The sequence below is a fragment of the Eptatretus burgeri genome, chromosome 18 (genome assembly GCF_056783735.1).
Source record: "Eptatretus burgeri isolate ZD-2024b chromosome 18, Ebu_testis_v1, whole genome shotgun sequence".
In the NCBI taxonomy this organism is placed as follows: domain Eukaryota; kingdom Metazoa; phylum Chordata; class Myxini; order Myxiniformes; family Myxinidae; genus Eptatretus; species Eptatretus burgeri.
Genome location: NC_140978.1, coordinates 1,686,458 through 1,702,143, shown reverse-complemented (window position 1 = coordinate 1,702,143; position 15,686 = coordinate 1,686,458). Strand labels below are relative to the sequence as shown.

The 15,686-nt window shown below is 40.0% G+C and overlaps 1 long non-coding RNA gene across 2 annotated transcripts in view; it reads left to right on the top strand.

Annotated features, from left to right (window-relative positions):
- The window catches only part of LOC147008461 (uncharacterized), a 75,395-nt gene extending 60,578 nt beyond the window's left edge, over positions 1 to 14,817 (top strand). Inside the window, exons 2-4 of one of the 2 annotated variants that reach the window (XR_015053193.1) lie at positions 708 to 760; positions 13,817 to 13,909; positions 14,176 to 14,817. This is a non-coding gene — a long non-coding RNA (uncharacterized LOC147008461). The remainder of the gene's footprint in view (positions 1 to 707; positions 761 to 13,816; positions 13,910 to 14,175) is intronic. The other variant, XR_015053194.1, reaches the window with a different exon arrangement.
- The last annotated feature ends 869 nt before the right edge of the window (positions 14,818 to 15,686 follow it).

The following is a 15,686-nucleotide window of genomic DNA, read 5'->3' as shown; positions in this document are numbered from 1 at the left end:
TGCAGCAGGTTAATAAGCATCTCAAGGAGATGGGATGGACCAGGCATCTGCCTGGGGGATGGCCAGACGGAAGCCCCTGGAGTACCGGCAGAAAGTAGATGCAGTGACGTGCTGCTCTGGTGCATGCTCCCATACCTGACCTGACCAGGCCTTGGAGCTCATGGTTTAGTCTTCACTGTAAAATGCTCTACCCAGCAGAGGAAACCTGTCAGGACAGCTGATTTTCTTCTGATGAAATCAATTTAACACAGGTGGATGCCAATTGACTTGGTGTGTGATTTTGAAGGTAATTGGTTAGACCTGAGCTAATTTACAATTGCAATCATAAAGGGGGTGGACATCTGTCAAAACCAAGATATTCTCGTTTTATAGTTTTTTTAATTAATTTTCTGAAATTTGTCGAATTTGTTTTTCACTTTGAAGTTGTGGGTTACGATGTGTAAATAAAGGTGGAAAAAGTCTGATTTAATGCAATTTAATTCCTGGCTATAAAGCAACAAAAGGTGAAAAATTTGGAAGGGGTGTGGACTTTCTGTAGGCACTGTATATGTACATATGGATATACTACTTTCTGTAAGCACACGTTGTAAGCAATAACAACCCATGCTTTGGGTCGCTCCCCCTGCATTTTTTTTCATTTATTTATTTTCATTTATTTATATTTTATTTTATGGATGCTTTCAGACGATTCTGTGATTTTTCCCCAGTGTATCAGCTTCGATGTCCACACGAAATTTCAGCTTTCTTCTTCACCCGGAAGGTACCAAACTTTAATATCAGTCTCAGTCAGTCAGTGAGTAAGTCAGTGAGTCAGTGGTGAGAATGAGCTTTACATATTGGATATGGTGTATGTGTGTGTTTGTGTGTGTGTGTGTGTGTTTTTTTTTTGTTTCAATTTACTGGCCACATCCTTTGACCCATAGTCTTCGAAATTGGCATGAAGTTTGTCCACTCCCTCAGGAAGGTTATGCACTCTGACCTGCCCCACACTGCCTCCACCTCCCACATTTGGCACCTGCACATGCGCACAAGTAACTCAATGTTTTGACCAAGATCGGGCAAAGAACATGTAATAAACTAGAAGGGCACTCGGAAGAGCGCATACCTCCGCCCGGATCCAAATCCGGATTTGATTTGGATCTTCCCTTGAATCGAATTTATTTGTCCTCATCACAAACCAAACCTGCCCACCAAATTTCATCCAAATCTATCCAAAACTTTTTGAGATATCCTGCAAATGCTCATTAGATTTTCTACTTTCATTAACCTTCCCCAAGCCCAGCACTTCCTTTCCAGGTTATTCGTCCCCGACCGGTTTCACTGGAGGGGAATATAGGTTTGCTGTCTGTCCGTCCCACCTGTGGTTTTTCACATTTTTTTCCCATACCCTTTAACACATTCAACTGAAACTTGGAACATGGCATTATTATACGTTACAGAACAAGGTCTAGTTTCAGGGTGTTTCTTCAATTTTTCAATCATGCCCTTTTTAGACCTATAAAATATCACATGTTATACATGGATCAGTGTTCAGCTGCCATGACTCCACCCCACTAATTTACACCCATTGGCTGGTTAGCTGACCTGACTCCACCCCAATAAAATTATGTGCCGCCATTGCATGAAGTATACCACATCGGCAGGCCTCAGGCCTTAGGCCTGGGTGTTAGTCCATGGCCCGGCGCAATTGGAATTATCGCAGGTGTATAATTACGATGTATTATATATGCACATAAGCCGTATGCATGTTTTTGCTTCATGTATGTACATCAGGTTATTTATAATAGGAAATAGGCAAAGCCTCGAAACTGACGAACACAGTGAGTTTGAGAGTTTCTTCATTTTTTTCCCCAGGATCAGCTCAACATGAATTCCAGCGTGACGGAATCACCATTTGCACGAGACTTTTCTGGATTCAGATTCATATTTTCAAGTTATATCCCAAAATGTCACGATGATAATGCTTTTGCAATGACAAACATGACCAATAGGAATGATCAGTGGAAAATAAATTCCAAGACAAATAGCACTTAATTAGTAATCATTATTTGAAATTGCATGACGGAATCACGCACCAAAGGACATAGGTTATGGGAAGATATCTTTATTACGAAAGATCTGCTCGTATGCCTAATTCTTGCAACTGCGTGATACATATCGCAAAAGCTCAACTGATGAACTAATGAATTTCACCCGCTTTCTGCTCGAAAGTAGTCTCATCCAATTTTCATGGCTGGTAAACTGTCGTGACGGAATCACAAAATATCCAAAATATACAATCTTCGAATACAGGCTAAACATATTGTTCATTGCAAAAAATGCAATAAAAGTTGAAAACGAACGAAAAGGGCATTCGTTCTCTCTTTCGGTATTTTATTGAAATGAAAAACTAATTCTGCTGTCGTCAGAACGAAATTTCTTTTTTGCATCGCTTGTCCAGTTTTACGTGGAATTCATCTCAAGCGTGCGTTTAAGCAAACTAATTTTTATCTCCAGTTTGTTATAGTATTTGTCTTTATTGGTTTCTAGTCTCCAAAAGATATCGGTGAATGTAAATTGCTTTTCCTTTTATTTTTAGGAATAGACACAAACCCGGTAGGTAGAGGGTTTCTTCGTATTCATTTTGGTTCCGGTATCAGCTCAAAGGTGCGTTAAATGTAAACAAATTTTCATCTCCCAAACATTCATTGGGACCGGTTGGAAGATAAACAACAATATTGCAAAGTGATTCTCGCTGTTGTTATGTTTTCTTCCCTTTCCCTTCACTCTCCTTTCCATTTTTTGTTCCATTGCTGTTTCATGCCTGGATTTCCCTCCTCTTCCCCCCCCCCCCCCCGTCCACCCAATAATAATTAATAATATAATGACTCTAATGGCTCGCACGTAAACTTGTGCCTTTGTAAATTTATCATATATCTCGTATAACCTCCTCAAGCTCAATACTGACTAAACTGAGAAATTTATCTTTTGTATCCCATTATCTTCTTTCTGATTGGCAAATGAGGTTTGTATTGCTAACCCCTTTATAATATTATAGTTTCTCCTTTTGTTCATACACTAGGTGTTCAAAGCCTGTTCGAAGTTTTGAGATATCCATGCACTCAGTGGTTAGGGTGGCTGGCTTGTGATCTTTGGGTCCTGAGTTTGATTCCCATTGGCTGCTGAATTATATTATCATCAGGTGGGGTTGATTCAGCCTGTCATCCTTCTGAGGTCAGCGAAATGAGTTTCAGCCTATTGGTATAGGGGCACAGTATCAGTGGCATAGTCGTGCCCCAACAAAATGATAGCTACAGAAGAAGAAGAAGAAGAAGAAGAAGAAGAAGAAGAAGAAGAAGAAGAAGAAGAAGAAGAAGAGTAGTAGTAGTAGTATTTTACCATCTCCACAATATTACCAAGAACATTACCGCATCAATGACCCCCAAATGGTGATCACACATTATTTTATTACTGTCATTCTGTTCTTGCTGCTTATAACCTCAGACACATGTTGATTGCATGCAAATATCCCAAAAGCTGTTGCCACATTGGATACACCAAATTTAAAGCAGGAATGTATTACTAAAATCTTCATTCATTTTCATTAGCTCTAGATTGATCAAAGAATAACTTTAATATTTTACAATGTCTGCTTTTTAATACATTCATGAGTTGGCTGTCCCTTCCATAATTAATCTGCCATGTTGGCTTTTACCTTCTCACTCACTTTAGGAGCACCTGTTTTTACAAACACTTGCAAACATGGATTAAAAATGGTTGGTGAATTGATTATACATTCTTGAAGCAAACCACTCAATGGTGGAATGCATACCTGAATCATCAATTACTTGAAGACTTTAAGATCACATAAAAGAGTTTTTGTTGTTGTTGTTGTTTTTTACATCAGAACATCTTCTTATTAACTCAAAATGTTTTTCTAAAGCACCTTGTGCTGGTTTTACTGGGAAATACACCTTAAAAATGCCTCCAATAAAAACCAACGCAACATTGTATTGGCTTGATCATTCTTGGACACATATCCACACAAATCAATGACATAGATATTAATATGACAGATTGTCTTTGTAAGATTATACCCAATAATCATCATCATCATCATCATCATCATCATCTTCATCATCACCATCATGTACCATACTCCATGCTGAGCGTTGGTGCTGTGGAAGCAGATAATTGGCTGCAATTATGGACGAGACACCACTCCAGCACAGGAAGACAGGGCAAACAATTGGAATATGTTTGGGTTGTCGGCAATAACTCGTCTACTCTTTGTTAAGGACACCGTGGGATCTTTAACTTCCACCAACTAATGCCGGCAGATGGGACATCCCTTTTAATGCCCATCCGAAGGACGGCACACACATTAATGAATCACCCTACCTGTGAAACACGGGGATGACAGTATATTGCTGGGCCAAGATTCAAACCCAGGCTGGACAGCTTAAAGGTGAGTGTGAGTACCTCGAGGCCATCCTGCCAGCCATCCACCCATTCCAGGCTAACTAATCCAAAAACTGCAGAATTTTGAATCGGGCATGCTTTAGCATATTTGAGCACAAAGCTTAATGACCACAGGCTAGGAATGGTAATAACACTTTAGTTTGATGATCCTCTGCTCAAACAAAAGACTACTCATTCTGTTATCCCTTGCAGCTCAGCCTAATGCTGGGTTATTAACCTCATTTGTCAAATTAAGTAAGCTATCCAGCTCAACTGCTTCTGTTATGTGCTGCAGTTGGGAATGTGAAGAATATTTTGCATTGTCCACCTTACTTTAAGTGTTTAATGATATTACCATAGGCTTCAGGTGTCATAATTTAGGATACTGGTCCAGAATACAGTTTCTCTCGGGGGGAGGGGGGGTAGCCAAAATTGATGGGGGACGGAGTACGTACTTACTTTGGCAAATGTTATTCCATTCATGATGATGATTATCTACAATTGAGCAGATGCATATATGGTGAAATACTGTGTATGCGTGTGTATATATATATATATATATATATATATATATATATATATATATATATATATATATATATATATATATATATATATACATACATATATATGTGCTGTGTGTATATATATATATATATATATATATATATATATATATATATATATATATATATATATATATATATATACATACATATATATGTGCTGTGTGTATATATATATATATATATATATATATATATATATATATATATATATATATATATATATATATATATACATACATATATATGTGCTGTGTGTGTGTGTGTATATATATATATATATATATATATATATATATATATATATATATATATATATATATATATATATATATATATATATATATATATACACACACACACAGCACATATATATGTATGTATATATATATATATCCAATAGAAAGTCCACACCCCTTTCAAAATTTTCACCTTTTGTTGCCTTATATCCTGGAATTAAATTGCATTAAATCAGACTTTTCCACCTTTATTTACACATCGTAACCCACCACTTCAAACTGAAAAACAAATTCTACAAATTTCAGAAAATTAATTAGAAATACCAAACGAGAATATCTTTATTGGCCAACTGTCCACCCCCCTTATAATAGCAATTATAAATTAGCTCAGGTGTAACCAATCACACACCAAGTAAAATTGGCCTCCACCTGTGTTCAATTGTAGTGATTCTGATTATTTCAGAATTAAATTACCTGTCCCTGTAGGTTTCCTCTACTGGGTAGTACATTTCACAGCAAACACTCAACTATGAGTACCAAGGGCTTTCAATTGACCTCCAGGATAAAGTTGTGGAAAGGCACAGATCAGTGGATGGGTATAAAAAATATTTGAAGGCCCTAAATATCTTTTGGAGCACAGTCAAGACAATAATTTAGAAGTGGAAGGCGTATCGTACCACCAAGATCCTGCCTAGATCAGGTCATCAACTTTGAAAGAGTGACGGACCTTTATAGCAACGACTGGTCACTATGTGCATGTGACAACAATATCCCAAGACAACAATATCCTCATGATTGCTTTATGCATCATGTTCTGCTGGAAGAGCATGGGAGGAGTCGATTTATTTATATAACCCCAGCCACTTTGGTTTAATTGATTAGGTGATAGCTAATTGGTTATTCCCTCCATTCATAGGTGAGAGATGTGGGTGGGTCTTTGTTTTTCATATATATATATATATATATATATATATATATATATATATATATATATATATATATATATATATATATATATATATATGTATGTATGTATATGGTGGCCATAAACTCTGGAAACATAGCCGAATATACAATTTAAATGGTTTATTGGCATGACATTACAATACATTCGATGTTCAATAGCATTACATGACATGTTCAATGTGTTTGTCTTTCATGAGAAATCAACATTTCAATGCGCTGTGCAAAATTGCAATGAATGTGGTGCATTAATGCAGCATTTCCATCAATCCCTGCACATGCATCTATGATGCGTTTCCTCAGATAATTATAATTATGTGTCTGATTTTCACTGAATAAACATGCACCTTTAGCATACCCCAGAAGATGTAATCAAGGGGGTTGAGATCTGGTGAGCGTGCAGCCAATGAGGGAAAACACATTGAACATATCATGTATTGTAGTATCATGTCAATAAACCATCTTTAATTATATTTGCCTATGTTTCCAGACTTTATGGCCACCCTGTACATATACATTGTTTTTTTTTAAGAAGAAGGTGCTTCCAAACAAAAGTAAACTCGATCTTCTCCGCTAAATTGAGCAATAAGCAAGAGCAGACCCAGTCTTTGTTGACATTTCATCTGCTTCACAGCAGGCTTCCTCAGGCCAATCTATTTTTAATCCATAAAAATACTTCACAAAGACTCCATTTTTTTTGTCGACCTCCTGTATATTTTTGGATTTATTATTAAAATACATGGACTTTCTTCGAGTGATTTGACCCACTGTAGAATTTATTCTCGTATTAAATCTCAGCAGTTATATTAGTGAGATTGCTTCACATATTTGAATCACTTCGACACTTAAGTCTGATTATTACAAACATCACCAAAAATGCATTGATCCAGCCAGTTGATCAACCCATGCCTGAAACAAATTCACATTGGATTCACATTTTGGGAGTTTCACCGAAGGGGGTTGATGGCAGACCATGTGCACCCTACAGGAACCTTGGGGGTGGGGGAAAAGAATGGAAGGAGCAGGGGGTGCAAGACCAGAAAGGAGGTGGTAGAAGACAGAGACCACCGACCTGTTTGCAATGGGAAAGTGATACGTCCATATATTCAGCTTCATCGTGAGGGATTCCAATAATCTTGAAGGCCTTGGTTTAGAATTTAGATGCTTTCAAGTTGAGCAAGATGTGAGGCAGAGGAGCCAGCCCCGAGGGGGGAGCAGTACTTCATCAAGCTGTGGTTGAAAGCTTTGTAGGTGGATAAGAGTTCATGTGTCCCAAGGAAAGACTTTGTATGAAGGAGGTTGCCCAGTCAGTGACTGGTTTTGGAGGCCAACTTTGAAATGTGGTTTTCCCAAGAAAGATCATGGCTGATATTGAGATCCAGGAGTTTGAGTGACTGAATTTCCTGAAGAGGATTGTTGAGAAAGTAGATTGGGGGGAGGGGTGGGGGTTGCCAGGTGGTCCTTTCAGAGAGAGTGAGATTTGTCAGATTTGATTTGACAGGATAAAGTAGCACATATGAGTGAATAATGTTCTTCCTTAGTTGAAGGAATAGTGTTCGCCTCTCTCCAATCAGCTTAATAGCGTACAACTCTTTTTGTTTTTTTTTACGGCATTACTCTCAGCTCTGCGTGGAATGTAATCTTTCCTGTCCAGTTTACTGCATTCATTGGCTTTTGCTCTGAATATTTCCCCACTGCGTTGAATGCAAATGGACCCAGGTGTATACTTAACATTTATTCAACCACCTTTGTTATGAAAGCTCTATTTATCCAGCCTTGTACTCTCCAGCAATGTGGCTCATGTGAAAGCTTAGAAGACAATCCATCAAGTGGCTGTCAATGTTCGTGAACAGACAAAGCAAGAAGGCAAGCAGCTTAAGATATGAGTAGATGAAAGAGGACACTGCTTTTTTTTTGGTTTCTTCAGTAATATTCACAAGCAAATCTCATTATGTTTGTGACTCAGAAATTTCCCATTATTATCACAGTTGTGTTTTTCTTTTGACGTATCACCATGGTCTGTGCTGTATTTTGTGGTTATCGCATGTTGGTGCGGACTTGTGAAGAGCTTTACTAAAGTTTCCAGAATTCATTATTGTCTATTTTATTTGGAAAACTTAACTTCTTACTTTTGATTGTGGAGCTTCCCTGTTTGCTAATAATTTGGATATTTTCTTTAATTGTTCAGCAATGCCATGTGTCACGGTCCATGCCATGTCTTCAGTGAACTGTATGGCCACCTATTGTACAACTGCACCTTATTTCATGTCCACTTTCTTATTAATTATTTTGTACCTTTCGCATGTTCTCCAAAATGCATTTACCACAGTTAACGTTAATAATAATTTGAATTCTCTAACGAGGAACTTCACTGTAGGAGGAACACATTCGGCCCATCAAAGCCTGTACAATGGTTGCAACCGATGGTTGTTTGTCCGTGCTCTATTATTTTTCAATGCTGAGCATCAAGCAAAGAAGGAGCATGTACCATTTTTAAAGTGTTTGGTATGATTCGACTGGGGTCAGGTTCGAACCGCTGACCTCCCAGACTCAGAGTGGACATTCTAACCATTACGCCACTGAGTCTGGTAAAACACACTTGCCATGTTATCATGGATTTAAAATAAATTCAAGTTGCAATGATTTGTTTTGATTTTTGATTCCATAATGTTAATTTAATCTTATGAAGTTTTACTACTGAGTTGGGGCTTTCTCTTGCGATTTTTGTGGAGATATTTAGGGCATCCTTACCTTTACAAACACTTGTGTTGTCGGTGTCACATTGACGACAAAATGTAGAAGCTGTGCAGGATACCATTTACAAAACGGTCTGACATGAAATGGTAGTGTGCTGTATTTGCCAATTTAATCACGAACGATAGTTCTTCTTCGAAGTAGACCACCATTGTCTAAACTCTAAAAGGTAACCTTATACCCCATGTCACAGTCCACATCATCACTTTATGTTGAATTCCCATTTCTACCAATACACACTCCAAATAATTGCTCATTTGAGGTGAGACATCTATGAACCCGTCGGAGACTGGTACCCTGACAGTGAGATTAAAGGTACACATTGATTAATCCACCCAATATGAAATAATATGATTTCGTGAACACCCCTTGAAGGGGAGAGTTTTCATTACATAATTTTATTTTGACAAAACAATGATTTTTCATAACTCCAAAGATGAACAAGTTCATATACTTCTAACAAAGAATTACACCTGAAAGGTTTTTGGGCTTGTATTGTTTTTATATGGTATTTTCAAACCTTCAAGAATGGTGATCCACTATCTTTTCAAAAATACTTGAAATTGTTTTTCATTTATGAACTGTAAAATTGTTTTACATTTCGGGTTTACCGATGTTCTGGCTGAATCAAAATGAGATGCCCCAAAACTTGCTCATATATTTGTTAAAATGAAGTCAATCATAATTACCAACAAAACAAGCTAATAGGTACAATTTACAACAAACAAAACTAATTTTTATACTCAATCAAAGTAATGGAATTCACTTACAGTGAGACTTAGGCAAACTATTTGTGTTAATGGGCTTTAAATACAATCTCAAAAGTTTGTTATTGGAGAAGTATAAAACAAATTTATGAAGTATAAATCACTGGTAATAAATCAGTAATGAGTGATGTTGCGATGGTATTGCGTAACAGCTGATTCCTTTGACACTCCTATATCCATCTGCATTCCTCGTTGTTTAGCTTCTATTTGGCCAGATCCTTATTATTCTCATTATACTTATCTTATTTCACAATATTTCTGTCTCTTCATATTTTTTAATCACAATCCATTGTCAGAGGGACCTGATATTTTACAAGCCATGCTTTTATTCAGGTTCCTCCACTGTTCTCATAATATTGATGCATGTTTCTTGTATTTTGGGGAGGCACATGGATTGTACTCAAGCCCATAACACATACACGGACACCAGCAAATTAAATAAATAATGATTTCATAAACAGAGAATCAATTACAAAGGAAATAAATCAAGACATGAGGTAACCTAAATCTAATTTTGAGGCACCTCCACACAAACCTAAATACAAACAAGACAGAATAAAACAATGGAAAATCCCTCCTTTATTTCGGCACATAGCTTTGGATCCAGAAGTGAGTTTCGGTATCTTGAAAGTCACCAAACCGCTTTGTCACTGCATGGAAAAATGCAGCCAAAATGGCGCGCAGCCGCTCTCTGGGCAGGCAAATGAACGGGAGGTAATTCTGGCAGCGATACTCAACGCCAAGGCTCAGAGACCGCCATGAAGCTTCTTGCATCGGTCATCCTCACCTACGCCGCTGCTTTACAGAATGGTGCCGTCTTTTTCCCCCGATGGCTCGACACGAGGCTTTGGCGCTGGTCCCACATGATTCAGCCCAACAATCAATGGCTAGCATCTTGCTCCTTCATGCCAGCCAATTTTCCTCAGCTCAAACACAAGAATCACGCGGTCTTCTTCACCGCATCGAGGGGAAGCCAGCTATAATGCCCTTCTCTTTCAACCTCCGATCCTGCCTCTCTTGCTTCTGTACTCCTCCGAGACTTTGTCTCGACTCCTTCTTGTCCCCCATGCGAGACGCTGACTAAGCTAAATCTCCTCCTGAAACTAGCAGCTTCCCCATTCTCATGCCGAGACATGCTCTTCTTCCTCTTACTAACGTCGCGCCCATTAATCGTCCACTCCAGGGGCGTGGTCTACTCGCTGCCACCCCTCGAGGTGGGCAGCTCGGTGGTTGTTGTTTTATGGCCTTGATCTCCCTTATTTGCTGGTCTTGAAACACAAAAACATCGGAAAAGGTCACTGGGCAATTACATACTGGGGGAAATTATCGTTCATCCCAATTGAATTAACACTGCGCCACCCTCCATGTGGTGACAAGTAACACTTAAGCTCAGTTCCCCTTCTTAATTTTCATCAAGATGTCTCCTACACATCCACGGACCAAGCAACTCCATATGATCCTATCTTTCCTTATGAAATTTTTCCATCTAACCCACAAACATCGCAATATTATAACGTCATGCACGGTCTAATCCTTCCAATGACCTGATTGGATATCTTATTCAATATTTAAGCGAGTCACTTGGTGAGCGCTTTCCAAGCTGATTGATAATGGAAGACAGCCCTTCTCCACACATCGATTTTCTCATTTGCCAAGATTTAAATAACATTTTAAGTACATATTGTTGCGGACCAGGGATCGGGGGTGAGAAGATCACAAGGGGGGGGGGGGTGGGGAGAAGCTACCTCGGGCTCCCACCAGGCTCTCCGGAATCGCAGGCCATCACACACGGATAGCTCCATGATGCGGCGGGTCACGAATCGACCATGAATGCCAATAACTCAATCACATGACTTAGGGTCCTCTGTCTCATGAATACCGGTTACCTAACAGTCACGTGATCGAATTCCCAGGGGACACGCCTTCAGTATGCCTTATTCAAACCGGATCACCTTACCGGATCAGATGCAGCCGAGCGTATCTGCCAAGAACATACCGACGAGGATAACAGATCGTTGGGGGATATTGTCCCGGCTAGGCTACGATAGGGACCATGCTGGACCAATGAAGGAAAAGAAGAAAATGAGCTGGGTACATTTCTAAACAAACCATTTATTTACACTCAAGCGAGGAAAGATATGTGGTACAGTGAATGGGGTTTATTGGTATGTATAGCAGGGATAGCAAGGAATTTGTGGGGTGTGACAAAAGGCAAGCAATTTACAAAAGCAGACACAGAACAGACTTATCCCGTTATCACTTCTACAATCTTAACTTATGCTACGACAGGCGCCAACACATACACACACACAAACCCAAAGAAGATTACATAGCCAGAAAGAGAGCAGATGAGGACTAATGGCTTCACAATACCTGGCACGGTCAGCTGACCAATGCAACCCAGTATGCTTTGGGGGAGGTAGAAGGGAGAAATACTGGTGTCTAAGGTGTGGGTGTGGGAGTGGGAGGTGTAGTGTGGTTCAATATGGGGGGTACGGTGTAGTACCAGAAGAAACTATGATTGTGAATCTGTAATGGATGCTCTTTTGGGAGTCCAGAGAGGACAAGAGAGAGGGGTGGAAAGAGAGAGAGGAGATAATGCGTAAGTTAAAAGATTCCTAGCCTTGTCATGCACTGGTCTGTGAGTGTAGTGTGTCCCTCTGTGGGACGCTCCGCTTGAGCGATCCCACCTCAAGAGTTGGTGCGTTATCTCCTGCTGAGTCACTTTGCTGGTGCTCATGGAAACGTGTGCTCCGCACTGGTCCCCGAAGAATGTCTGTCGCACACCAACCCCGAGTGTAGATGTAGCGATGGCAGAAGATGAGGAGCATCTTGTATTCTCTTGTATTCTCATCATCATCATCTCATGTTGTATTCTCTGGTGGATGTTGATGTTAAGCTGGCGTCCCTTCTGCTAGCATCAGTTTGTGGACTTTAAAGATCCCACGGTGTCATTCACGAAGAGTCAATGAGCTATCGGTGGCACCCTGAAGAAATTACAAATTCCTGCCTTAACCTTCAGCAAATGAAAGACTTGAGCCAAAATTCCCCCAGCCAACCCCACAATAACGTTGGAATAACTGTTACCGTGAAACAATAAGGCCATTAACAAATCACCATCCGCATGGTGTGCATGTACATGTGATACCCTTCCCACCCAACCCTTACCCCCCCCCCCCAACGTAGGGAGGGGGTAACAAGTTCATCTAAATGTGGCATTATTGGGAGGGGGTGGATACCTTTTTAGGTCACTGTATGTGCACTCCACCGAGTGCCGTTCGAGTTTTGAAATGCATTTTGGTTTCTTTTTCTCCAAGTTTGGAAATTCTATCTGAATGTAATAGTTCTGTGGAAACGTAATACGAATTGATACATAAGTAGTAAGAACCAATCAAAAATAAAGTTTGGAGAAGCGATTTGTGTGATGATTCAATGTCATAGTGAAATGGTGGACAATGTTCAAGTCTCTTATTCCTTCTGCGAGTTCTCATTATACCAGGGAATTTTTTTTGTCCCCACAAATGGCACGTTCGTGGCATGATGTGTTGCTTTTCATACTGTCTGGTAGCTGACTTTCCTCTGATGTCAAAACTATTCACCAGTGGCACATTTATTTTCCCTGCTCTTTCATTCAAGGCATCCACTATGACAGCATCCTCAGACCAATCCTGCTCTTGGTTTTTATCAATTGTCTTTCTCTCTCTAGATGATCCTTTGTACCAGTGGGGAACAACATTATCTTGTGCTAGAAAATTAATTACTCATCTGTCTGGTAGACTGTGACAGCATTCCTCTCTAAGCACCTGCAAAACAAACTTGGAACTGCACAACTACTACCTGGAACATATCATTCAACCTTGAAATATCACTTCCTCACCCTATCTCTACATAAAAACCAGACATCATAAAAGTCTCCCAATTTACTGCTGTGCTTCTTATGGAAGATGTGTGGTCCATGGTGCTCCCTAGTTTTACGATGAGCCACAACTTTTTTTTGGCAGATAAATGTAAAAGCTGGATTCCAAGGCTAGTCAACCCCCTTGAAATACGAGTGTGCAGTGGTTTATTATTGCTCTGTATCTTGTAGGAGCTGGAGCTGCTGCGACTGCAACTTGAAGACTCCCGAGAGATGGAGAGGGAGCGGGAGAGTGAGAGGGAGGCTGCATTGATGAAGCTTCAGGTCTGCAGTTTTTTTTCTTCTTTCCCATACCTCGTGCTCCACCCCATAAATCACCTTTTTACCCAAACAGTAACTGTGTCATATATTTTAATACACACTGAGCAAACATTCTGCACCCGCCATCACAATATTTTAGTTCTTTGCAATGCAAAACGTAAAAATTGTATAAGAGATTTTTATAAACTTGTTTTGACCAATTTTGGATCTGTGATCGCTTCTCAACACATTACGACTCACAACTTCATTGCTCACGACCACATTTTTAGGAAAGCGAGGAAAAAGCAGAGCTGCTCCAGGCACGTGTTTCCGAGCTTGAGCTGGGCGCATGTGATGAACGAGGACGTGCGGCTCGCCTTGCTGCGTGTCTTGCACGTCTTGATGAGTGTGCAGCTGCCCTCGCTGGTGCTCGACATGGTCTAGCTGCGCTGGTCAGTGCATATTATGTCTGCCAAACGATCTGCCGAGTTAATGATAGACACACCACCCCCCCCTCCTTCTTCCCCCCTCCCTAATCTCACATGTGCTAAGTTCCCTCCCAGAACTCTTACTACTGAATGGTACTCTCTAACTTATGTGTGGCATGTTGGTGGTGGTGTTGATGGAGAGATGGATAGAGATTGGGGGTAGGGGGGTAGGAATGAAAAAGGAAATGAAAAGGGAAGGGGAAAGTACAGAACACACAAGACCACTGCTCTTCATAACAAAGTGGAGACAGGAATTTTTTGTGGTTGTTACTTTATTTCTGAAATAAAGAAAGAAAAACCATTTAATTACCTAATTTGAAGTGTTTTAACATGGGTGGGGTTTAAATGATATATTCACAGCTCATAAGAATCAGAACCTCTCAATATCCCATTAGCATGACATGATATACATCACCGCGATGCTCGCTTCCTCGTAGCATGGCCTACTTCTCCTGCACAAACTCTGCAACAACTATCCTCTGCTATTCTCCCTCACTTCAAATCCTACTGATGAGTGCCCACACATGGCTTCTCTTTGCTTGGCATCCTCTGTCTTTTTCTGACTTGTACCCATGTACGCTGCTTCTAGTCTGTATAACCATGCGCAGGGTGGAGTCATCTGCACACTGCCTCATATGCTGTGACTCCCTGAGCAGAGCAACCAGTTCCACAGGCTGATGGAAGGTATATGCAACTGATCAAGACATAAAAATATCAAATGCTGTAAATTGTGAGACCAAAATTTGTTGAAAAGATATAATTTAGCGAGGAAGTTTTCTCGTTGTGAGAGAAAAAAAAATGGTACCGCACTATGACGAGGAGAGAGGTGAGGGTTGGGGGAAGGGGGGCAGAGGTGGGGTGATTGTTTAAACAATATGCTTTGTCCTGTGTTAAATGCAGTGTGATGCTATGTTTTATCAGGGAAGGAACATGAAGCATATCAGGGAAGCATACACTATAGTAGAAACTGGCTGTGCCAGAAGACACTAGGTCTTGGAGGTAGGAAATAAACGAGGGTTCAGCTCCATATTTGCACCAAGGCTTAGATTAAGACCAACGACAAAGGAACGAAAGAACAAACTCATCGTGTTTATATAAATATCGCTGACCGACACATTTGTGGAATATTTTGCTTTCTTGTTCTCCAGACATCAGGAAACCCAACAAAATGCTGACGGAAACAGCAGTACGTCTATCCTCCCAGTCATGCCACGCTGAGCCACCACGCTGTGCTGTGTGGCCGTATTATACCGTAACGTGCTTCTTTGGTGTAATGTGGTTCATCTTGTAATCCTGTATCCCAGAGTTGTACC